Here is a 26,596-nt window from a genome sequence, read left to right on the forward strand (position 1 = left end):
AAAGAGTTATTTTGCAACTTTGGCTGTTTGTTCTATTGAAATAGCATCACGTGTTCCTGACCCTTTGACATCCCAGCATGCTACAAATCGGTAACTTTTATGTGTGATGAACGTTGCATTTAAGGCCATGGAAACTAGTCTTCGTGTGCTTGGCACCTCGAGTTCAGCCGCCAGGCCTGGGAATTAATCGTAAGTCTTAAATAAAATCACCAGTTGTGACCGGGGGTGGATTACGAAAGTAACAGAGCTACAGTGCTAACACCGACCTCAATGCATAACGGTATTTATAGCTAGGTGGCCTTGTACATTGACCGACTCTCGCTCCATTGGCACATTGGGATAGCTTCTTCCTGTATACGCTTCAATCTAAAATAAGGTAGTAGTTCTTTTCAATGATCTCCTAGTCTGCACCAATTGAAAAATTCCCTCTAGCATCGGCGCCCATTGTCTCTCTTTATATAGTCCGTTTATTTCATTCTTCGCCTTCCTCTTGTAACCTCATATACTCCCTGAATTTGACTGCCATTCCGAAGTACGAGCATGTGACCCAGCCAAAAGTCAGTCTTCACGATTATATACAGACATGGCTCTCACTATATTCACAGAAGAATCTCTTCGTTAGTAAGCATAGTTGTCTAAGGCGTCGTCATAACCATCCAGCAGTTGGACCACACCTCAACACTTTCATTCTCTACTTCCCGCCTAATCCTTCTGTTGATCTTTTATATCTGTAAACGAAGACATTTCTGACAGAAATGTCAGAAACTGCTTTCTTAATTTTTTTAGGTGAAACGACTCTTCTTTTAATGCAAAACCGTCTTAGTTTAAATTATTCCCCCCAACAGATCCTTCAGACTGTGTCCATTAGAAGTTATCTTATTCTATTTCTAAATCTACATCTAAATCTGCATGGAGAAACCGCAAGCCACCGTACGGTGAGTGACGGAGGATACCCTGTACCACTACTCATTTCTTTTCCTGCTCCACTCGCAAATAGATCGAGGGAAAAACAACTGACTATAAGCCTACGTGTGGGCTCCAATTTCTCGTATCTATGTGGTCCTTACCCGCATTGTATGTTGACGGCAGTAGAATAGTTCGGCAGTCAGCTTCAAAAGCCGGTTCTCTAAATTTTGTCAATTGTGTTTCTCGAAACGAACGTCGCTTCCCCTCCAGGGATTCTCATTTAAGTTGCCGAAGCATCTCCGTAACACTTACGTGTTGTTCGAACCTACCGGTAACAAATCTAGCAGCCCGCCTCTGAATTGCTTCGATGTCTTCCTTCAATCCGACCTGGTAAGAATCTCAAACACTCTAGCACTACTCGAGAATAGGTCGCACCAGCGTCCTATATGCTGTCTCCTTTACACGTGAACCGCTCGTTCCTAAAATTGTCCCAATAAACCGAAGTCGACCATTTGCCATCCCTATCACAGTTTTCGCATGCTCGTTCCACCTCACATCGCTATGCAACGCAACGCCCATGCATTTAAACGAATTGACTGTGTCAAGTAGGACACCGGGAATACTGTATCCGAACATTACAGGTTTGTTCTTCCTACTCATCCGCGTTAACTTACACATTTAGTACTAGCTGCCAATCACCACACCAACAGGAAATTTTGTCTAAGTCGTCTTGTATCTTCCTACTGTCACTCAACTTCGACACCTTTCCGTACACCACGACATCATCAAACAACCGCAAATTGCTGTCCACCCTGGCCGCCAAATCATTTATATAAATAGAGAACAGCGGTCCCATTTTACTTCCCTGGGGCACTTCTGACGATACCCTTGTCTCTGATGGACACTCGCCGTCGAGGACAACATACTGGGTTCTATTATTTGAGAAGTCTTCGAGCCACTCACATATCTGTGAACTTATTCCATACGCTCGTACCTACGTTAACAACCTGCAATGGGGCACCGTGTCAAATGCTTTCCGGAAATCCAGAAATATGGAGTCTGCCTGTTGCCCTTCATCCATAGTTCTCAGGGAAGCTGAGTTACGCACGAGAGATGCTTCCTAAAACCACGCTAATTCGTGGACATAAGCTTTTTAGTCTCAATACCAATTCGATTCTACACAGAGTACGCGAAAGAACTTGCCCCCCTTCTAACAGCCGTGTACCGCAAGCCTCTAGAGGAACGGAAGGTTCCAAATGATTGGAAAAGAGCACAGGTAGTTCCAGTTTTCAAGAAGGGTTTCCGAGCAGATGCGCAAAACTATAGGCCTATGTCTCTGACATCGATCTGTTGTAGAATTTTAGAACATTTTTTTTGCTCGCGTATCATGTCATTTCTGGAAACCTAGAATCTACTCTGTAGGAATCAACATGGATTCCGGAAACAGCGATCGTGTGAGACCCAACTCGCTTTATTTGTTCATTAGACCCAGAAAATATTATATACAGGCTCCCAGGTAGATGCCATTTTCCTTGACTTCCGGAAGGCGTTCGGTACAGTTTCGCACTGTCGCCTGATAAACAAAGTAAGAGCCTACGGATTATCAGACCAGCTGTGTGGCTGGCTTGAAGAGTTTTTAGCAAACAGAACACAGCATGTTGTTATCAATGGAGAGACGTCTACAGACGTTAAAGTAACCTCTTGCGTGCCACGGGGGAGTGTTATGGGACCATTGCTTTTCACAATATATATAAATGACCTAGTAGATTGTGTCGGAAGTTCCATGCGGCTTTTCGCGGATGATGCTGTAGTATACAGAGAAGTTGCAGCATTAGCATTGTAGCGAAATGCAGGAAGATCTGCAGCGGATAGGCACTTGGTGCAGGGAGTGGCAACTGTCCCTTAACATAGACAAATGTAATGTATTGCGAATACATAGAAAGAAGGATCCTTTATTGTATGATTATATGATAGCAGAACAAACACTGGTAGCAGTTACTTCTGTAAAATATCTGGGAGTATGCGTACGGAACGATTTGAACTGGAATGATCATATAAAATTAATTGTTGGTAAGGCGGGTGCCAGGTTGAGATTCATTGGGAGGGTCCTTAGAAAATGTAGTCCATCAACAAAGGAGGTGGTTTACAAAACACTCGTTCGACCTATACTTGAGTATTGCTCATCAGTGTGGGATCCGTACCAGGTCAGGTTGACAGAGGAGATAGAGAAGATCCAAAGAAGAGCGGCGCGTTTGGTCACAGGGTTATTTGGTAAGCGTGATAGCGTTACGGAGATGTTTAGCAAACTCAAGTGGCAGACTCTGCAAGAGAGGCGCTCTGCGTCGCGGTTTAGCTTGCTGTCCAGGTTTCGAGAGGGTGCGTTCCTGGATGAGGTATCGAATATATTGCTTCCCCCTACTTATACCTCCCAAGGAGATGATGAATGTAAAATTAGAGAGATTCGAGCGCGCACGGAGGCTTTCCGGCAGTCGTTCTTCCCGCGAACCATACGCGACTGGAACAGGAAAGGGAGGTAATTGCCCTCCGCCACACACCGTTGGGTGGCTTGCGGAGTATAAATGTAGATGTAGATAGATGTAGAAGAACGTTTATTACATTCAAACGTAGAAAATGTTCAAGGATGCTGCAGCAAACAGAAGTTCGGGATATTGGTATGTAATTTTGCGATATGCAAAATTTTTCACATTGTTCGGAATTCCTCCGTCAACTTTTGTACTCTATCTATTCACTACAAATGTCTTTGTTTTTCCCACCTTCATTTACAGGTTGTGCTCACTGCCAAGAATAGAGTGTGTTACACCAAACATCTCTTTTACATCTTTTCCAGTACAAAATCCTCCTCCAAACATAACCTGCTGTTCTTCACCTACTGTTGCCTCACTCCTCCTACGTGACCTAAGTATCTTATTACATCCTGTACGCAACAGCTCCTTCAGTGGCCACGAAATTCACGACTAGTACGAACCAATTCTACTACGACTCTAAACTTTACAATAGAATGAATTCTAGTGGAAAGAGACGCATTTAGGTATTATCACTACTTTAATGAGCATATGCAGATGCCTTTTTCGAAAAGAAATATGCTATTCTTCAAATCTGGGAGCAACCAATGACTAATATGTCAGAAGAACAGCAAATTGGTTTCCCGAAAGTAGGTCGCGTATCGATGCGGTTTTTACTGTGTAAGAAGACTTACACACTGACGGAAAAATAACTGCTGGACCAAGAAGGAGCTGTGAGACATAAACGAAAGTCAGTAGCTTGCGTTCTACATCTGAAAGATGATGTCTATTCCAATTTCGCGCCAGTCTCATAAGGGAGGCGCTAGTAGCGCCACTATGAGGATGAAAATCAGGTTTGCTTCAAAGACACGCTGCAATGGTCCTGGGCGTTAGTTACCTTTGAGACTGGACGTGGGGAGTTGATGTCGGTCAAGAATGCCTTTAAGGGGACAAAGACGCCATTATCAGCACCTCACTGAACGAGGGTGCGTTCCTGGATGAGGTATCGAATATATTGCTTCCCCCTACTTACACCTCCCAAGGAGATGATGAATGTAAAATTAGAGAGATTCGAGCGCGCACGGAGGCTTTCCGGCAGTCGTTCTTCCCGCGAACCATACGCGACTGGAACAGGAAAGGGACCTATACTTGAGTATTGCTCATCAGTGTGGGATCCGTACCAGGTCGGGTTGAGAGAGTAGATAGAGAAGATCCAAAGAAGACCGGGCTTCCGACGACCAAGTGGAACTACCGAGAGGGAAGACCATCGAGTTCGGCGCATGGCTCTGGCTCATGGTACTGAATCTGCAGCAGCTATTTGAGCAGCATTTGGCATCACAGTGACACAACGAACTGTTACAAAGTGTCTACTCCAAGGACAGCTCCGAGCTAGACGCCCCATAACGTGCATTCCACTGACCCCAAATCTGTGCCGTTTGTGAATTTAGTGGTGTCGGTGAGAGCTCATTGGACGGCAGGGTGAAGGTCTGTTGTGTTTTTTGATGAAAGCTAGTTCTGCCTCGGTGCCAGTGATGGCCGTGTGTGTTGGTTAGAAGGAGGTCAGCTGAGGACGTGCAACAAATCTGTCTGCGTACTAGACATATTGGACCTACATCTGGAGTTATGGTCTGGGCTGCAATTTCGTATGACAGCAAGAGCACTCTGATGGTTTTCCCATTCATCTTGACTGCAAATTTGTACTTCAGTCTGGTGATTCGACCTGTAGAGCTGCCATTCAGTGGGTATTTTCCAACAAGATAACGCTCGCCCTCATACTGCTGTCGTAACCCAACATTCGCTACAGAGTTTCGACATATTGCCTTGGCCTGCTCGATCACCAGATCTGTTTACAGTCGAGCACATATTGGGCATCATCGGACGAGAACTTAATTGTCATCCACAAACAGCATTAACCATCCCTGCGTTGACCGACCGAGTGCAACAAGCATGGAAATCCATCCCACAAACTTACAACCAGCACCTGTGCAACACAATGCACGCTCATTTGAATTCTTGCGTTCAACATTCTGACGGTTAAACCGGTTATTAATGTACCAGCATTTCACATTTGCAGTGTTAATCAATTACATATGTTACCTAGATAAAAGTATTCTGAAAATTTCATTACGCTCTATTAATTATTTTTTGTGTTGAAAATTTTTTTCCGTTAGCGTATAGTCTAGAAACATATGTATTTTTCATAGACCATATAAAAAAGCTTTGCAAAGGTAATGTGCTCTAGGCCACCGAATACATTAGAAGAGGAAGTAATACCAACGCAACTGACAGAGATCAGAAATACATTGCCCGAAAGAAGTAGTTAGGCATCCAGAAGACATGGTCGGATATCAATTTAACTTCGTACACATACAAATCATCAGTGGGTATGTAAATGATTAGAGTTGCAATTGTCCGTGACAGGTACAGTGGCTATTAGAGTGCGTTATGTTGTTAGTGTTCAGTGTAGTTATCAGCCCTGATAGAGCATACAAGTGGTGTGAATAGCGTCACATATTGAGTGATCACTGTGAATAACAAGGACATGTTGCGCAATCAGCACCGGGCAGAGTTTCAAAGGGGCTTCTTCGTGGGTCTCCATTTGAACAGCTGGTCGAATCGTGCAATATCCTGTGTGTACGGGATTTGAATGTGACAGTGGACCATTGTTGGACTGCACGGAAACGTGAGAGCAGGTATATTCGCCGTCAAGGTTCCAGCCGACCACATCTGACCACCTCAAGGGAAGATCCCCGTGACACTTTCACATCTGCACCAGCCAACCGAGAGCATCCAATGGGCTCCCTGCAACATTCTGTGTAATCCCACAATACTGGTCGGAGATGTACAGCGGCCGATCTACGGAATTACCATCCCACGCGTAGGCTGTCATTTACACCACAACAAAAATGGCTGACTCTGGAGTGATGTCGTGACTGGGAAGAACGGACTTGTAATGAACGGCGTGGCCTGTTGTTCGGCAATGAATTGTGGTTCGCAATACCCCAGATCACCATCGTTGGCGAGCATGGCGATGAGCTGGGGAGAAGTCCCACTCACCCAATGTTTTGGAGAGACACAGCGGTGTTACACCTGCCATTAATGTGTGCACCCATCGTGTATGACTTCAAGTCACGGCTGGTAGTCACTGACTGACCTCTGACGCCACAACGATATGTCACGGGCATTCTGCCCCTCATGTGTTATCTCACATGCGAAACCATTTTTCAACACTACAATACTCATCCACACATTACCTGTGTCTCTGTCAACCGTCTGCCTGATGTTCAGGTATTCACGTGGCCAGCACTGTCCCCAGCTGTATCCCCTATAGCACATGTGTAGGAGCACCTTGGACGCCAACTCTGTCTCAGTGCCAATATGTAGGATATCAAAGACCAGATAAGTGAACGGTGGGCCAGCTTGTGTCTAGAGATGGTACAACTGCTTTATGATATCCTTCCCAATCAAATCACTGCAAGTATCCATGCCAGAGGGAGGGTCAACCTCATACAGATCGGTAGGCTCATACTGCCAAGCTCTTTATAAATTTGCTTCGACTTTATAGGCACTCAAATAACTTGACATATTCTCTCAACTCGGTTTCTCCAGCTCTTCTGGGTGCTTAACTTTTTTTTGTCAAGCAGTGTATGTACAGGAACACGTTATCTACGGTGGATCTGATGCCCGAAACACTCTAGACCTGACACGTCGCCTAAACGAACGTGGGTAACTACGATTATGGCGATGATATACGTGGTTAGCAACATTGGAACAACTACAGAGCGCGTCGAAAATAGCAGACAAATCATGTGAGTCGGATTCTCGCCGCGCGGTAGCCGTGCGGTCTTAGGCGCCTTGAAACGGTTCGCGCGGCTCCCCCCGTCGGAGGTTCGAGTCCTCCCTTAGGCATGGGTGTGTGTGTGTTGTCCTTAGTGTAAGTTAGTTAGGTTAAGTAGTGTGTAAGCCTAGGGACCGATGACCTCAGCAGTTTGGTCCCACAGAACTTACCACAAATTTCCAAATTTTTTCGGATTCTCCTTGCGCAAATAAGAAAAAAGTACCTACATGTAATTGGCAACAACCATGATGTTTCCGTCTTATGAGACTGTCACTCTCAAGGTGTTAGCTGAGTTGACTAGCCATTACACCTCTCATATGGTAGACTTTATGAATGGTTGAAAAAACTTCACACAAAGTCGTTTCGCCTAAATAGAGGCTTAAGATCTTGGTGTAGTACGATCTGTATTACATGCATCCACATCTCACCGAGCCGAAATGCTCCGTCGTTGTCAGGCTTGCACGAAATATCGACATTGCACAACCCTACGGAAAGAAGTCTGATTGTTTTAACTCGGATGGGCGTGTATGCCAATAAGTTATTCCACATCTACCTTATCATTGACCAGGATAACGAGCATTGTCGTGAGCTCGGTTAAATCCATTCAAATATATACTAGAGTCATCGAGCATAGAGTGCATCCATCAACAGAGTGCTAGTGATATCTCATTGCCGGCCGGAGTGGCCGTGCGGTTCTAGGCGCTACAGTCTGGAGCCAAGTTACCGCTACGATCGCAGGTTCGAATCCTGCCTCGGGCATGGATGTGTGTGATGTCTTTAGGTTAGTTAAGTTTAATTAGTTCTAAGTTCTAGGCGACTGATGACCTCAGAAGTTAAGTCGCATAGTGCTCAGAGCCATTTAAACCATTTTTGATATCTCACTGAAGCAAATAATCTTTCGTTATTACTCGTTCATATCGGCTTTTCAGTTTGTAGGCCAAACTCTGGGCTACATCACTAGTATATCTAGTGGCTTCGCGTAGATATTTAAGGGTAGACTGGGACAGAAAAGCAGGGCGCTCTGCATGTCTTGGGCCTGACTGCAGTCACAAAGGATGTTGTTCTCATATTTCAGGCAACATTTTACTGGCTTTCTCATGACTGGTACCATACCTGTTGGTAGCGTATTGAATATTTTGGAAGGTTTCTATTGTTGTTTAATTCGAGCTTGTTCATCCTCTTTAAGCGGCGACCAGCGAGAAGATTTTATTCTAAGCTATAACATAGAGAGGGTGGACAAAAATATGGAAATACTAAAACACAGTACATTACCATCCCTTACACTTTGGCGTTCGAAACAGCTTCCAGATGTCTCAAAATGGATAGATATACGTCCCGTATGGTATCCAAGGGAATCTTATACTATTTTTCCTGCAAATAGTGGCAAGTTCAGGTAACGGTGCTGGAGGTGGATAGCGATCAAGAACCCGCCTCTGCAAAGTCGACCACAGAGGGTCAATAATACTGAGATTTAGTGACTGTGGTGACCTCGAGAGAAGCATCTCTCCATCATCGTGCCCTGTGTGAACAGGTTCCTATCATCTTGGAACACATCACCACTGGGAAACAAACACAGTAACATGAGAGGGACCAGATCAGCCAAAATGATCATATAATCCTCGGCAGTAAAGCGACCTCGCAGTGTAATCACAGGGCCCATGGACTACGACGATACGGCTGCTCAAACCATCATCGAACTCCTGCCATGTTTCACTCTTGGGACGTAAAGTCGGCCAGAAGCTGGAGACGGTGTGAACAAGACTCATCGTCCTAATGGCTTCCTTCCACTGCTCCACAGCCCCGGTCCTACGGCTTCGGACCACGTTTTCCTGCTTCTGACATTTGCATCACTGATGAGTGGTTCAAATGGTTCTAAGCACAATGGGACTTAACAGCTGAGGTCATCAGTCCCCTAGACTTAGAACTACTTAAACCTAACCTAACCTAAGGACATCACACACATCCATGTCTGAGGCAGGGTTCGAACCTGCGACCGTAGCAGCAGCGCGGTTCCGGACTGAAGAGCCTAGAACCGCTCGGCCACAGCGGCCGGCACTGATGAGTGGTTTTGGAACACGAGCTAGACCTACAGTACCCTGATTATAGAACTTCCTTCGTGTTGTTTTAATGCTGACAGGGTTCACGAGTGCGATATTCACTTCTGACGTGACTTTTGCAGCTGTAGTCCTCTTGTTTTTCGTCACAATGCTCTTCATTGACCATCCGCTACGATCACTCTACACGCACATTCGCCAACGTTGTGACGTAGTGGATGATGTTCTACCGGTTTTCATGTATGCGGTACAAATCTAACATACGGCACCTCTTGAGATACCAAACACTTATGATACTTTGGGTAAGGAAGCACTCACCATATGAGCACCGACAATTTGAACACGTTAGAATTGACTTACCTCCGATGTAATAGATTCACGACTACACAGAACACTTTCCTGATCGTGACTGACACTTACAACGTATTGACAACATTGTCCAGGTGCTGTTCGTGGTTCACTATAACTTCACAGCCTGCACGCTCGACTAGCACCTGAATTTATGCGCAAGCATCCATTTTTCGTGGTGTTTCCATATTTTCTTCCAACCCCTGTATGAGTCATTCTTGTCTTTAGCTGCTCTGGTACACCGAATACGTCGTTTGCTCCGTGCGTGATTCACCTTCCGTCTACGGTATGATTAAATTTCTTACTGTATTCATAGGTAACTTGTCAGAATTATATAAGAGATATGCAGTATGACTTTTACAGCTTCATGCAACCAGTTATTGTGTTGCATGCTTCGTTAAATATGAGATGTAAACTTTCGCGTGGGCACATCTGTTCCTGACCGCGTAGGCATGTTAGGCTGCAGATAGAGCAAGCCATTAGTAGTTGTTTTGAGACCGGATAAGTCTGCACCCTATTTTCTTCTCATTAATTTTCTAAGGAAATAATTTGTTAGTACAACTTTCTTGTCTCTATGCTCGCAGTAGTCCTAGTAGATAAAAGACTCCTCTAAGATAACCTCTAATTACCTGTATGTTTACGTATGCTTTACAGCTGTCTTTCCCATTCTGGTACAGAAAACGGAGAGGGGTGCAAGAAAGGAGCCTCCTTGAAGATTGCTATATCGGTGGAAAAGAGATAATGACGTCAGGCGTATCGTGGTCCAAACTTATTCAAATGCTGGCCACTGACGGTTAATCTTTCTACCAACAGGCGATGTCTTGCTACAGAAACTTTCGTAGATTGCCCTGCAAACCTGTTTGACGCTACACGGTATTCCGGAAATCATCACCGGCGATTGGAGAAAAGCACAGGTCATTCTCGTTTTCATGAAGGGTTGTCGAACAGACGCACACAATTATAGGACCATATCTCCGACGTCGGTCTGTTGTAGAATTTTGGAACATATTTTATGCTCGCGTATCACGATATTTCTGGAGCCCGAAAATCTTTATAGGAAGCAACCTGGTTTCCGAAAACAATTATGATGCGAAACCCAGCTCGATCTTTACGACCACGAGACACAGAGAGCTGCAGATACGGGTGCCCAGGCAGGTATCTTGTTCCTTGACTGGAAATATCAGACCAACTATGTGACTGGATTGAAGAGTTTCTAGCAAACAGAACACTCACGTAGTTCTGAACAGAGGGAAGTCTTCAGACGTAAGAGTAACATCGTGCGTGCCCCAGGCGAGTGTCGTAGCACCATTACTTTCTATAATTGACCTAATATATAACGTTGGAAACTCCATGAGGCTTTTCACGCATTATGCTGACGTATACAGAGAAGTCAAGACGCTAGAAAATTGTAGCGAAATTCTGCAAGGCCTGCAGAGGATCGACGCTAGGTGCAGGGAGTGGCAATTCACTCTCAACATAAACAAATGTAACGTATTGCGAAAACATAGACAGAGAAGTCTTTCCCTCTATGATTGCAGACTTGCAGAACAATCACTGGAAGCAGTTACTTCCATAAAATATCATGGAGTATGCGTACGGAGCCATTTGAAGTGGAACGACCACATAAAATTAATTTCGAGTAACGCAGATGCCAGACTGAGTTTCATTGGAAGAATCCTCAGGGACTGTAGTCCATCAACGAAGAAAGTAGCTTACAGAACAGTCGTTCGACCAGTACTCGAATACTGCTCGTCAGTGTGGGATTCTTACCAGATGGGACTGATAGAGGAAACGTAGAAGGTCCTAAGAAGAGCAGCACGTTTCCTAACAGGTTCATTTAGTAAGCGCGAAAGCGTCACTGAGATACTCAGTCAACCGCAGTGGCAAACCCGGCAAGAGAGCCGTTCTGCATAGCGTTAGGGCCTAATGTTGAGTTCAGAGAGCGTACGTTCCTAGAAGAGTCAACCAATTCACTGCTTCTGTTGTGTCTAGACCATACAGCCCAGACACAATGCTGTAGCCGATAGGGCACGCAAGGCTAACGCAGACGGGCGTGAAGTCTGGAACATGAGACTTATAAATGCACTAAAGAAAAATACGTAGCTTTTTTAATACTTAACTTTATTCTCTTGTTGGAATACATCTCTCCTGCATACTCGTAAGCTATTGGCACTGATACAAATGGCGCCTTGCTAGGTGGTCGCCATTTAACTTAGCAGAGGGCTATTCTACTGTCTATCTCTCGGCAAATGAGAGCAAGGCTTAGCACGTCCAATCGCTAGCTATGTTGTCCGTACAACTGGGGACGAGGTCTCCTCAGTCTCTCGAGACCTGCCTTGTGGTGGCGCTAGGTTTGCGATCCCACAGTGGCGACACGCGGGTCCGACATGTACTACAGGACCGCGGCCGATTTAAGTTACCACCTAGCAAGTGTGGTGTCTAGCGGTGACACCACATTCCTCCCCCGCAAATCGGCGAACGGTCGTGAGATAAGGCTTCCGCCCGCCGTGGGGAGGACCGCATGTTGACGTATGCGATGAGGTGGGGAGCCTAACAACAGGCGAGGCTGTGCCACCCGCACCTGGCCATTCGGTCCGAGGGGAGCTAGGAAACGCCTGAAAACCTAGTCCAGGGTGCACGTCAACATGCGGTGTATGCGCACGTAATGAGACAGGAGGGGCCGAAGGGTCGACCTCCATTGCGTCGGGGAATCCGACGCGCGATGACGACATCTGGTCCGGAGCGGGCAAGAGGTCCATGGCGGAGGACGGCTGGTCACGGGAAGCGAGCGGCGGCGCGTGACCCTGGGAGGCGCCGGGCGGTTGCAGCGAAGCGTCCACTGCGGGCGGCGCCGGCGGCGGCTGCGGCGGCGGCGCGACGCCATGAGGCAAAAGGGAAGGCAGCGTCGGTAACACCTGGGGATGAGACGAGCCAGTAGATGGGTCCCCAAGGCGCTGACCGGACGGCTCCGTCGCTGAAAGCAGACGGGGAGCGGCAGAACCCAGGCGACGACAGAGGCGCAGCTGATTGAGATGGCGACGCACCTCACCAGAGGCCCCCAAAACCAAATACATCGCGCGGCCGAGGCAGCGAAGAATGCGCCCGGCGAGCCAACGCCGTGAACCGCGATAGGTGCGATAAAGACAACGTCGCCAGGAGCAAAAGCAGGAGTCTGCCGCTGCACAGGAACCTGATGTGGCGGATGCAGCAAAGACATCAAGGTGCGATGAGAACGACCATGGAGCAATTCAGCCGGCGAGCGACCATCGCGGGGCTGAGAGCGATACGAAGACAAAAAGAGCAACAAAGCGTCCTCCCGAGAATGCGACTCTTTCAATTTCAACATCTGTGACTTGAAAGTCCGGACCAATCGTTCAGCGGCACCGTTTGACTAAGGCGAAAACGGCGCGGATGTCAGATGTTGAATACCATTGGCCTCGCAGAAGGACTGAAATTCTGCGGACATGAATTGTGGGCCATTGTCGGAAACAATAGTCTGCGGAAGACCTTCAATGCAAAAGATAGCAGACAAGGCTTGGATTGTGGCAGAAGACGTCGTGGAAGACATCCGGACAACAAAAGGAAAATTACTGAAAGCATCGACCACAACCAACCATCGAGCATTCCAGAATGGACCAGCAAAATCGATGTGCAAGCGTTGCCAAGGGGAAGTGGCTTTCGGCCATGCAAAGAATTGCCGCGGCGGTGCGGATTGCTGTTCGGCACACGCCACGCAAGAGGAGCACATATTCGTAATCGCAGCATCGATTCCGAACCAAGTACAGTGCTGACGAGCAAGTTGTTTCGTACGCACTATACCCCAATGTCCTTGGTGAAGAAGCTTTAAGACAGAGGACTGTAACGAACGTGGGACCACGACTCTGGATTGATCATTATCGGAACGCAACAACAAAACACCACGTCGTACAAAAAGTCTCTCCTTGTGAGCAAAAAAACGGCGAACCAAAGGATCCTCGATCCGTGACTTTGACAAGGGCCATTGCGTAGCAACAAAACGCAAAACAGTAGCAAGGACAGGGTCAGCAGCTGTGGCTGTAGCTACACGACGAAAATCAATCGGAAACGATTCGACCACGTCATCGGTTTCCGAATCAATGAACATGCAAGCAAGTTCGGAAGAATCGAATGCTTTATCCTCAGCAACAGGCAAACGGGACAACGCATCAGCGTTTCCGTGCTTAGCAGTGGACCGATACAAGATATCGTAGCGGTACTGCGAGAGAAAAAGAGACCAGCGAATGAATTTCTGCGCTGTACGTGGAGGTACAGGCTTGTTCGGATGAAAAAGCGATGTCAAAGGTTTGTGGTCCATGATGATTGTAAAGTGACGACCATACAAGAAATCATGAAACTTTGTAACACCAAACACGAGAGCAAAAGCTTCTTTCTCTATCTGGGAATAATTTCTTTGCACAGATGAGAGCAATTTGGACGCAAAGGCAATAGGGCGATCATGCGAACCACCTTTGTGCGCAAGCACAGCACCGATCCCGAAATCCGAGGCATCTACCATCAACAAAAGAGGTTTTCGGGGATCGAATGGCGTAAGGCACGTATTTGAAAGTAACGCCGATTTCAACTGGCGAAAGGCGCGGTCGCATTCCGTCGTCCAGACGAACGGAACACCTTTACGGCGTAAGCGATGAAGCGGAGCTGAAATGGAAGAAGCGCGCGGCACAAACTTTGCATAATAATTAATTTTACCCAACACAGTCTGTAGCTGTTTCAAGTTCCGCGGTGCAGGTAAATCCTGTATGGCACGGAGGTGCTCTGGACTCGGATGTATACCTTGGGCATTTATGACATGCCCCAGGTAGGGTAAGTCACGAGCAAAAAACACACATTTGTCCTTCCTCAAGCGAAGACCATTCTGACGCAAGACCTGAAATAATGTTCGGAGATTTTGCAAATGTTCGGCTTCTGTCTTTCCTGAGATCACAATATCGTCCAGATAGTTCGCAGCAGTAGGGACCGACGCACACACAGTTTGTAAATATTGCTGAAACAAAGCAGGGGCGGATGCACACCCGAATGGCAGTCTTTTGAAGCGATACAAGCCAAGATGCGTGTTAACCACTAAGACGCGCTGGGATTCTTCGTCCACAGGTATTTGCAAGTACGCATCTGCTAGGTCCAATTTGGAAAAATATTTTCCCGGGCACAGTTTGTCAAAAAGATCTTCCGGGCGGGGCAAAGGAAAAGTGGCAGTCACAAGTTGTGGATTCACTGTTGCCTTGAAGTCCACACAAAGTCTCAGTTTACCGGAAGGTTTTGGCAAAATTACTAAGGGTGAGGCCCAGAGAGAAGCCTGCACACGTTCAATTACACCTTGAGATTCTAAATCGGCTAATGTTCTGGCGACCTCATCACGCAATGCGTGGGGAACATTGCGCACTCTGAAAAATTTCGGTTGCGCGTTTTCTTGCAGTTCCAAATGCGCTTCATAGTTCTTAGCGCAACCAAGGCCCGGTGCAAAAATGTCTGCAAATTCTTCACAAAGAGTAGAAACACTGGCGGAAGGCACAGTCTGATTCACTGATAGGACCTGATTTACTATAGACATATTAAACAATTGAAATAAATCTAAACCAAACAAGTTCACTGCAGAATTAGAACGAAGAACGTAAAATGATACAAGTTTTGTCTGTCCCATGTATGTGGCAAGAAGGCTGCACTGTCCTAACACAGGTATATGCTGTCCAGAGTAACTATGTAACTTAACATTTGCGGCACGCAATGGCGGTTTGCCCAGTTGTTTGTACGTGTCGTGATTGAGCAATGAAACTGCAGCTCCGGTATCGAGCTGGAAGGCTATCACTTTGCCTTCAAAGTCTAAGTCCACAAAAAGTTTATTGTCCTGCTGACGACAAGAGCGACTGTCACGTGCAATTTGAACTGATACAGGTACAGAAGCACTTGCGACTTCACGGGATTTTCGGCGACGTCGACGCACACTGTTTGTGGGACGAACACAGTCACCGTGAGCTAAAGTGTCACTGGACGGGTGGGAATGAACTACATGAATGTCCATGGGCGAAGGTCCACGAGCCTGATTGTCCTGGGTTCGATTCCGGCGCGAAGCAAAGGGCCTGGAATTATTGTGATTGTCTGATCTAAGCTTTTTCTGGCAAACACTTTGAACATGTCCTTTCTTTTGACAGTAAAAGCAAATAGCTTGGCGTGACGGGCAATTTTCACGCGAATGTCCAGCTGCACACCACGGGCATGATTTCACTACAGTTGCTTGCTTTTGCGGCGCACGTGTTTGCAAGGTAGGCTGCCGCCGCTGTGACGGGCGCGAGGGCCGCGTAGCGTCCCGTGCAGCGGGCCCGGCGGGCCGGTTAATGTGACACACTGCTGGCGAAGTTTCAAATGAGTCCTGAGCAGAGTCAAGTGTGTCTTGCCTATCCAATATGTCTATCACTTGTTGAAGGGAGGGATTTACTAGTTTCAAAATCTGTTCCCGTATGCGAACATCAGAAACGTTCTGTGCAATTGCATCACGCACCATAGTATCTGAATAAGGGAGGCCACATTCACATTCAAACGCACACTCCCTAGTAAGTCCTTGCAATGTCCCAACCCACTCCCTATTAGTCTGACCGGCCGTACGTTTTGTACGAAAGAACGTATACCGTTTTGCAACAACATTTACTGTTTCTTTGAAATAGGCATCTAACGCCGACAAAATTTCTTCGTAGGACAGAGTTGCTACGTCGCGCCGGGGAAACAACTTCACTATCACACGGTAGGTGCACACACCGACACAAGAAAGAAAAAACGGCTGCCGCTCATTACCTTGAATTCTGTAGGCGGCTAGATGAAAGCTGAACTGGCGGGACCATTCCGGCCAGGACTCCAAGGAGGAGTCAAAATGACGGAAGGGCGGTGCAATGGCGTGTTGTGGCTGCGGTAGCGATGAAGCGGCGGCTGCCGCATCGTGTTGCAGCACACGTTGACCCTGGACGAGCTGTCCCAGGGCATCCAATAACGCCTGCGACTGCTGATTCTGCAAGCGAAAAAATTCGGACAGTACATCCGGAGATTGTGGCGAAGCCATGACACAAACGAATTAATACAAACTCTTTTTCTCGTCGCCAATAATGTTGTGTCTAGACCATACAGCCCAGACACAATGCTGTAGCCGATAGGGCACGCAAGGCTAACGCAGACGGGCGTGAAGTCTGGAACATGAGACTTATAAATGCACTAAAGAAAAATACGTAGCTTTTTTAATACTTAACTTTATTCTCTTGTTGGAATACATCTCTCCTGCATACTCGTAAGCTATTGGCACTGATACAAATGGCGCCTTGCTAGGTGGTCGCCATTTAACTTAGCAGAGGGCTATTCTACTGTCTATCTCTCAAAAATGAGAGCAAGGCTTAGCACGTCCAATCGCTAGCTATGTTGTCCGTACAACTGGGGACGAGGTCTCCTCAGTCTCTCGAGACCTGCCTTGTGGTGGCGCTAGGTTTGCGATCCCACAGTGGCGACACGCGGGTCCGACATGTACTACAGGACCGCGGCCGATTTAAGTTACCACCTAGCAAGTGTGGTGTCTAGCGGTGACACCACAGCTTCCTCCTACGTACGTCTGGCGGTAAAGGCATGACGATGAAATTAGAGAAATTCGAGCCCGCACGGAGACTCACCAGCAGTCGTTCTTCCCGCGTGTGGAATAGGAAAATGGCAAAAGGAGGAAGTGAGAGTGGTACATAAACTGCCCACCGCCACACACCGTAAGGTGGCTTGCGGAGTATAGATGTAGAATCTGTTTATGTGAAGCTTTAGTAGTTGACTGGATTGGATGACCTAAAATTTTTGACTATTTGGAAGTCACGATTACACGACGGAACCAACTGACCGTCACACAAACGAGACTGAAATCATAACTCATAATTAGGAAGCTACGAAATCCATAACGGTGTTAACACGGCTCTTCTTCTTCTTTTTTTTTGTGAGGAATCCGATCACGTATTGCCCACTTTCTGGATACCCATTATATGTAAATAATGTCAGGGATCGCAAAAATGCAATCAATACGAATGGACAGAAAGAACGATTGATTGTATGTTTTCCGATTTTAAACAAACATGCAGCTTCAGCTGTGCGATGGAACCTGGCGACGTGGTCGGCTGAGAACAATATGACGCATGCAACTAATTGAACAGCTGCGGCGCGCAGTTTTGCGAGGGAGGCCTGTGTACCGCACGGAAGCACCCAATTATAATCTATCCCCTCTGGCTGTGCCACACATTGGAGGCCGTGGGCCGTGGGACGGCCTAAAGCTACAAAGGCTGTCCGCTGCGCGTTACAGCGCCTCTCGCAACACTGCGGTCATTGTGGGACCTGTATCTTGTGCAAGACACCATGACATCTCCTGCCAGTTGCTCCGTGTGAGTTATCGCGAGGGTCTGTACCTTTGGCAATTCATATTCTTGCGATACTACAATTATTTTGTTAGGGAATTGACTTATAAATTAAAATAAATACACGTTGATTCTTAACCACCAAATCTGAAGAGTTCCGTCAGAACCAGCTCGTTAAGACGAACATAGCTTTCTGTAGGAATGAGCGCGTTTCTAAATAGGATCCAGCAGGCTCATACAGCCTCACTTGGTCGGTGTCCTGGAGTAGTGAACACGTAGCGTCCGTAAAGTCAGTGCCCGGCACATAGGACCTCGTGGCAGGCCATGTTGGCGAAATTCTGTCTCTAAGTTCTCATGCACTAGGAGTAGTAAGCACTTTTGATAATCGGGAGCTATGCTCACTATTAGCGAGACGTAAACGATATATGTGATTCACGTTATCGGAAGTCAACCAAGGGTGGGAAAAACCAATCGGTTAAAACCGATACTGGTATTTTAGTCCTGACTAAGCGGTATCTTTCGGTATTTTTTGGTCCCTGTCATAACAGGCGTTTTTTTAAATTTTTTACTAATAAATGAGTAAAAAAACCGAACTATCAAATGGCTCTGAGCACTATGGGACTTAACATCTATGGTCATCAGTCCCCTAGAACTCAGAACTACCTAAACCTAACTAACCTAAGGACATCACACAACACCCAGTCATCACGAGGCAGAGAAAATCCCTGACCCCGCCGGGAATCGAACCCGGGCGCGGGAAGCGAGAACGCTACCGCACGACCACGAGCTGCGGACAAACCGAACTATCAATCAGCCATAGCAGCAGCGCAAAAGTTTTTCGTTTTAAAATAAATCTTTCGTAAAACAGGAGTAACTTTTATTCGTAAAATTTGCATTGGTTTGAAATAGTTCGTTATTACAGAAAATGGGAAAAGCGATAAGTGTTATTTTAATAAGAATGCTGACACAAGCGAGCAACACACACACATGGCATAACAGTTGGTACAGCACTGCTGAGACAATAATATGCCTGATGCCATGTGTCATGCTGAGGGTACGCATGTGCAAGACTCAATAGCACCAACCTTAGCCGGGAAAAGTGTTTTGAAGTGACGTAGCAATGAATTACAATGCTCTATATTCTTTAAAAAATTAAAGATCTGTCTGTAATTTCCATGAAATAATAAAAGAGGAAGGAAACTATGATAACATTAATAAATTAAAAACTTAACAACAGTTCATTCGCAGTATACAATAAAAATAGAAAGTAGCTGATCCGCTGCCTGTGTCTACATAATATGTCTTTATCTGCCTGTAGCCCTAGAAAACGGACAAATTAACACGAAAAATATAGTTCTTCACCCTCAATTTTAACCATTTAGCACTGGCTACGTCCATAATGAGCAGAGTTTCAAAAATTTAGAATCAGTAGTGGAATACTGGTGACTTTTTCATTAATTTTCAACCATTTATCACTTTTGGAGAAAAGCAGCGAACAGTGAACGAACTATGTTTTCTTTCATTTGGCAATTTAATTTAATAATTTCATTATACGTAATTTGAAACAGAGTGAGTAAATATTTTTCCATGTTTGGTACTACACGGAATAACAAAAATAAAAAACCGAAAATCGGTTACTTCAGACACTGGTTATTTTGAGCGGTTTTAACAGTCAGTTTAAACTGGTGTAGAAGAAAACTGATATAACCGAAAGCCGGAAAGAATAAAAAACCGAATATCATTTATTTCAGAAACCGGTTATTTTGAGCGATCTTAGTAGTCACGCTAAACTGGCGCGGAAGAAAACCGATGTAACCGAAAGCCAGTTGTTTCAGCGATAACCACCATCCCTAACGCCAGTAAGGCACGGCAGGACTCACCGCTCCTTCTGTCGGGGTGGGTAGCCATGAGTGTGTGTGCTACAGTCCGTTATCTTACGGGATTGCCTGCTGTTCGCGTGGTAAAAATTAAGAGGGATATTCGTTTATTTTAGTATGCCATCTTGGGAACTAGCTTTAGTTTTTAGGATACACCTGTTCTCTCTGGCTGGCTCTACTATCATGCTCCATTGCTGTTCCACACTGCTAGTGTTTCTCTAGTTATGGGACAACCGACTGTGTTTTAAAAACCGATTGGTCAGTCGATTGCTTTTCATTCAGTTGTTTTTTACAGTCGAATGAAAATACCGAATGAAGCCTCTGCGGCCATGTCAGTTGTACGAATGTTTCCAGTCACTCACCGGATTAAAGTGGTTTCACTCAATGCGACGCAACCGACTGAAACAAATCTCCGTCGGTTGCGGACGTTGTATTAATGTTTTCACTCAGTCTCCTGGTTTGAGTGGATTTATTTACACGCTTTTTTAGCCTTTTCGGTTATACATGAACGAAGTCTAGGATTGACAACTGTTTACATGTAAATAAGGCATCTAATGTCAAGGGAATACGAACAAAACGTGTACTACTAAAAATATTTTCAAAATGTATGTATTTGCTTACTTAAATACGAATTTTCGTACTTGTTGCATTAAATATTAATTTTTTATTAGTTTTAAAAGTTTAAAATCTGGTGTTGCACTGTAAATTTATGTACATATAAATGAACAGTCACTTTTTAACACGTTTTTATTGGGTCTGTTTCTTGTCTGTTCGGTACAAATTTTGCCATTGATTTTGAGCTAACTGACCGCTAAGCTAGACACTTGAAACTTTCAACATAGCTGAGAACTGGATGACACTGCATTAGTAACTCGCTTTCGATTCTGGTGTGTGGCGGAGAGTACATTGTTTTTCACTCTGTCTATCTGTTCGGTACAAATTTTGCAACTGACTTTAAACAACTTCCCGATAACCTAAAGACCTGAAACTTTCAACTTAGCTCAGAGCTGTATGACACTGTAATGTTAACTCGCTCTCTTTTCTGGTGTGCGGCGACGAGCAGTTGGCGTACCACTGCTATTTTCCTGGTTTACAGTAGCGAATGTTTCGCAGCTAAGAACGATTGCTGCTAAGCTTCCGTGTCAGCTCGATTCTCTCTAATTTTTAGATTCGTGGTCTTTTCGCGAGATATACACAGGGGTAAGCAATATATTGGTTGACTCAGTTGAAGGGAAACTGAAATAAACCTAAGATTTACCATGTGTCTCTGTTACAATCTCATCAAAATGTTTGAAATCAATTGAAAAAATTCACACTCACATGACTAAAAAGCAGAAACCAACTATTTAAATAAAAAACTTTTTAATATAACACATCTTCAAAACGGACTGAAAAGTATTAAGTAATTTCTCCTAGCCTCATACAGATTCCAAACGCCATACAGAGAGTCCTCAAAATTTGTGCTTGTGAATCTTTAAAAGCTATTACAATACTTGTAAAACTGTAAACGGAAAACGTGGGGCGCATGCAACAGATAATAGTAAGGAGTGTAGAGAGTAACTGTCGTCGAGAAAAATCTCAGAACGGTTCATAGCATCTGAAGTGCGATAAAATTGTTAGCGACTTAGGTGAACTGTTACATGCGTCCCATGTTTTTCGTTTTAAATTTTACAAGTGTTGTCATGGTTCTTAAAACTTCACAAGCACAACTTTTCAGCACTATCTGTTTGGTGTTAGGAATCTGTATGGGGCTAGAAGAAATTATTAAATATACTTTAGTCCATCTTAAAAACACACATTAAAATGTTTTTTTCTTAAATAATTTTTCGGTAAATGCTGAGGTGAGTGAACATCAACCACTTACGATACGAGTTGCATTTTAAGCATTTACTGCCACTTGTGGGAAGTATTTTTTTTGGGGAAAAATTTTGTCATCATTCGCTTTGCTTAATATAGTTTCATAATATGAATCGTCCATTTAGATATTGTCTATTGCACTAAATTTATGCCGGCCGAAGTGGCCGTGCGGTTAAAGGCGCTGCAGTCTGGAACCGCAAGACCGCTACGGTCGCAGGTTCGAATCCTGCCTCGGGCATGGATGTTTGTGATGTCCTTAGGTTAGTTAGGTTTAACTAGTTCTAAGTTCTAGGGGACTAATGACCTCAGCAGTTGAGTCCCATAGTGCTCAGAGCCATTTGAACCATTTTGAACTAAATTTATCTTGAGGATCAAGTCTTACTTAGTGATATGATTTCTCCCATTCATATATATTAATCTTATTCATATGTACATATATTTATGTAATAGTTAAGGCAACTTTTCTTTTTTTCATCAGGCTTCTGATATATCAGAATCACTTATAATATTATTTGTTTCCATTTGAGCAGTACAAGCGAACAAAATACATTTATAAATTTCAAAATTTGCAGCTTCTAAAACAATAGAAGCACAAACCGCACGTTTCTAACTCTCCCCGTCTCTGAAATCAAAGTTGTAAAGATGATTTTGGAACACCTTATATTTTCCATACTTCTTTATTGAGACAATGAGAAGCCACCGACAATCGGCGATCACATGTACCACGACGCCGCCCCGCCCGCCAGACAACTGTATATTTTAAGTGTCATCTACCTTCTACTCACTGAACTGTATTAAAACTGACTTAATTTACGTTCATATTCATCACTTCGGATAAGTACTACGTTTCAACACGAACGTCTCTATAATGCGCATTCACAAATCCTTGTTAGTCTCGTGTGTAATTTTTATCTGCTGACTAGTAGGAGGCTCGCGCCCAGAGCGCAAGCGAGGAATCATTCCTCCTCTCATCTCCCTTCTCCCCGCGGCACATCGCGGCCATAGACCACTTTATCGTCTACAGAGGGTGTTTGTGTAGGAAAAATAATCCGGTTTGACCCACATGTCTGGGGTTTTCAAAGCTTTTGTCTGGGGTCGGCAGTTTAAGTGATGGCAGGCCTAACCCAGCGATACGTCAGCTTAATTAATTACGCGTTAACGCCACCTGGGACAACTTAATCCACAACAGTATGTGAATCGGATTTAAATGATGTAAAGAAAAATTACTCAATTCAGTACATTAATAAATTACTATGCTTATTTTAACTTCGGCATACCCACTGAAATATGTCTTCACTTACCCCTGTGGGTAGGGCTACCCTCTCGCGGTATAATGTAGCACTTCTTTAGTTCAACTAATGAAAACACTGCCGGCTGATTTCACTCAGAAGAATGAATGGATAGCTCAGACAGCTAAAACACTACAGAGTGGTTTTAGTTGAAAGAACGAATATATGGTTCAACTGACAGAAAAACCACTGACTGTTTTCACCTGAAAGGAAAGAATGAATAATGCAGTCAATGTGCAAAGCTAAAATGGTGTCGAATGGTTTCATTCGGTTGCTCCTGAACACTACTTTCGTTCGAAAAAAATAAAAGAATAATAATCCAACTGAAATATAAAACTACAGCCGACTGACTTAACAGTTTCCATCCGGTTGCTCCCGCAGACTGGTTTCATTCAAAGGAATGAATGAGTAGTCCAACCAACTGGGAGATTGTTTTTATTCAGTTCCTCCCACAGACTGCTTTCAGTCAAAAGAATGAATGAATAAATCAACCGATACGAAAAATACAACCGAATGAGTCGGTAGTTGTCCGACAACAGAATGAATCGATTGTTTTCATTCGGTTGTTTCCATCACTGTCTCTCTCTCTCGCTTCCGTGATATAATTTTGTAGCTTTTATTTTAGAATGATGACTCATCAGAAGTCAAATCTGATACTGAATATACAGGGTGTCCCAGCTATCTTGTCCACCCAAAATATCTCTGGAACAATAACAGCTATTGGAAATCGCGATGTGATTGACATGTGTAATCACACCTCCATACTTATCAAGAGGTCCGAAACGAATAATACGGTCTGCTGCGATTACGGGCAGCATGGGGTTCACGCCTGAGCCTCAGGACGTGCGCTAGCAGCGCATGTCGGGTGTTTCAAGCGTCAACTTCACGTCTTAATATCTCGGGATGTAATGGGAATATTGCGATGCAATCAACGCCATTGTGTATGTGCTTTGTCATGCTATGGGGATTGCTGAAGAAAAAATATAGGAGGTCCATTTAAAAAAAAACATAAGTTTGTGTTAAAAAACACATATGCTTTCGTTTTAGAATGTTTCCAAATATGTACATTCATGGGCCCCAGCCCTACATTAATACCGGTGAAAGTCGTTTTCCAATAGCTGATATTGTTCCAGAGATATTTTGGGTGGACAAGATAGCTGGGACACCCTGTATACTAGTGCTCTCTTTCCTCCTGATTTCGGTTTCTTCAGATTCGCTTGCATATTAGTTTGTAAATACTAAATGCAGAATACACCTCAATTAATGTGTCGAATTTGGGCTTCTCGCATTGTTATGATTGCGGTTCGTCCTTCCTGTTCACCTACCTTCCCAGGATAAACTTTGATTAATCGATCTGATTGCCAGATCAGTTGTATGATCGAGTCACATGCTTCTAAGGCCACACGGTAAGGCATCATCCTTTCTGGGTTCCTTTTCTCAGAGGAAGGTGCGGACAGACGAGCTGTAGCACCAATTCAGCTTTGTTGTTTATTTACGAAATTAAATGAATTTTCCTACGTGTAATACTCTAATCTCGCAGTTACCTGTAACCATATAACGTTTTTTGCACAGGAGTTGGGTGGTTCATTTCCTGGTGGTGAAAGAAAAGTTCGCCGCCATATCATATTGGCAAAACGGGGAGAATACCGGGTCCCCTCCCTAGTCAGTATTTGTCACATTCCATCGACAGAAAGGGATTAGAGATGAAGCACAAACCAGTTTGGACAATGATGGCACAGGGAACGGGCTTTGGTCTTATACAGGAAATCATTCTGGCGTTCATCTGAAGGAAAGACTAAGGTTCAAGTGGTTCAAATGGCTCTAAGCACTATGGGACTCAACATCTGATGTCATCAGTCCCCTAGACTTAGAACTACTTAAACCTAACTAACCTAAGGACATCACACACATCCATGCCCGAGGCAGGGTTCGAACCTTCGACCGTAGCAGCAGCGCGGTTCCGGACTGAAGCGCCTAGAACCGCTCGGCCACAACGGCTGGCAAAGACTAAGGAAAGTTGAGAAACTTCCTAGGAGAGTAAACCCGTGTGCCGATCATCATGAAGTAAAGATGTAAGGTGGGCCATGAATAGTGCTTGGATAGTTCAGTCAGTGGAGCACTTGCACGCGAAAGACAGAAGTCGCAAGTTCGAGTCCCAGCCCGACAAACAGTTTGAATCTGCGCATTACCCGTTGCAAAGTGCTGAGGGAATGGGCCAGTCTGACATGTCGAAATGTGCCCTGAAATTTTTCATACAGGAAGAATAGCCTGAAAGAAACATAATCTAAAAAACTGAGCTGCTAAGACACACTGCAAGTATTTCAAAAAGTGTTGAAAATTGCCGAGTGGTAGCTTGCCAGATGACTGGAGAAACCTTTACCCCTTCCTTAGCTTCGGCAAAGTGAGCACGCACAATATGGCGGGCACATATCCTTGGCTGACGGTACGTCGGTGAACAGATAACACCTCACAACGCGATCGTAATTTGTAAAGCGAATTTCAAGTTCTGTTGATAATTTCTCTTACGCAGTTATTTACAGTTACTATCACTCGCTTATGAAACTCATTTAACGTCCATAATACACTGAAGAGCCAAAGAAACTGGTACACCTGCCTAATATTGTGTAGGCCCCAGTGAGTTCACGGAAGTGCAGTAGCGTGACGTGGCATGGACTCGACCAATGTCTGAAGCAGTGCTGGAGGAAACTAACATAAATCCGTAAGAGTACGAGAGGGTGGAGATCTCTTCTGAGCAGCACGTTGCAAGGCATCCCAGATATGCTCAATAATGTTCATATCTGGGGAGTTTGGTGGCTGGCGGAAGTGTTTAAACTTAGAAGAGTGTTTCTGGAGCCGCTCTGTAGCAATTCTGGATGTGTGGAATGTTGCGTTGTCCTGCTGGAATTTCCCAAGCCCGTCGGAGTGCACAATGGGCATGAATGGATGCTGGTGATCAGACAGAATGCCTGTACGTGTCACCTGCCAGAGTCGTATCTGGACGTATCAGGCGTCCCATATCACTACACGTGCTCAGGCGCCATACCATTACAAAGCCTCCACCAGCTTGAATAGTCCCCTGCTGACATGCAGGATCCATGGATTTATGAGGTTGTTTCCATACTCGTGCACGTCTGTCCGCTCGACACAATTTGAAACGAGACTCGTCCGACCAGGCAACATGTTTCCAGAAATAAACAGTCCAATATCGGTGCTGACGAGCCTAGGCGAGGCGTAAGGCATTGTGTCGTGCAGTCATCAAGTGTACACGAGTGCGCCTTCGGTTCGAAAGCCCGTATCAGTGATGTTTCGTTGAATGGTTCGCACGCTAACACTTGATATCCCAGCATTGAAATCTGCAGCAGTTTGCGGAAGGGTCTGCACTTCTGTCACGTTGAAAGATTCTCTTCAGTCGTCGTTGATCCCGTTCTTGCAGGATATTTCTCCGGCCGCAACGATGTAGGAGATTTGATGTTTTACCGGACTCCTGATATTCACGATACACTTGTAAAATG

Source organism: Schistocerca nitens, chromosome 3 (genome assembly GCF_023898315.1).
Source record: "Schistocerca nitens isolate TAMUIC-IGC-003100 chromosome 3, iqSchNite1.1, whole genome shotgun sequence".
In the NCBI taxonomy this organism is placed as follows: Eukaryota; Metazoa; Arthropoda; class Insecta; order Orthoptera; family Acrididae; genus Schistocerca; species Schistocerca nitens.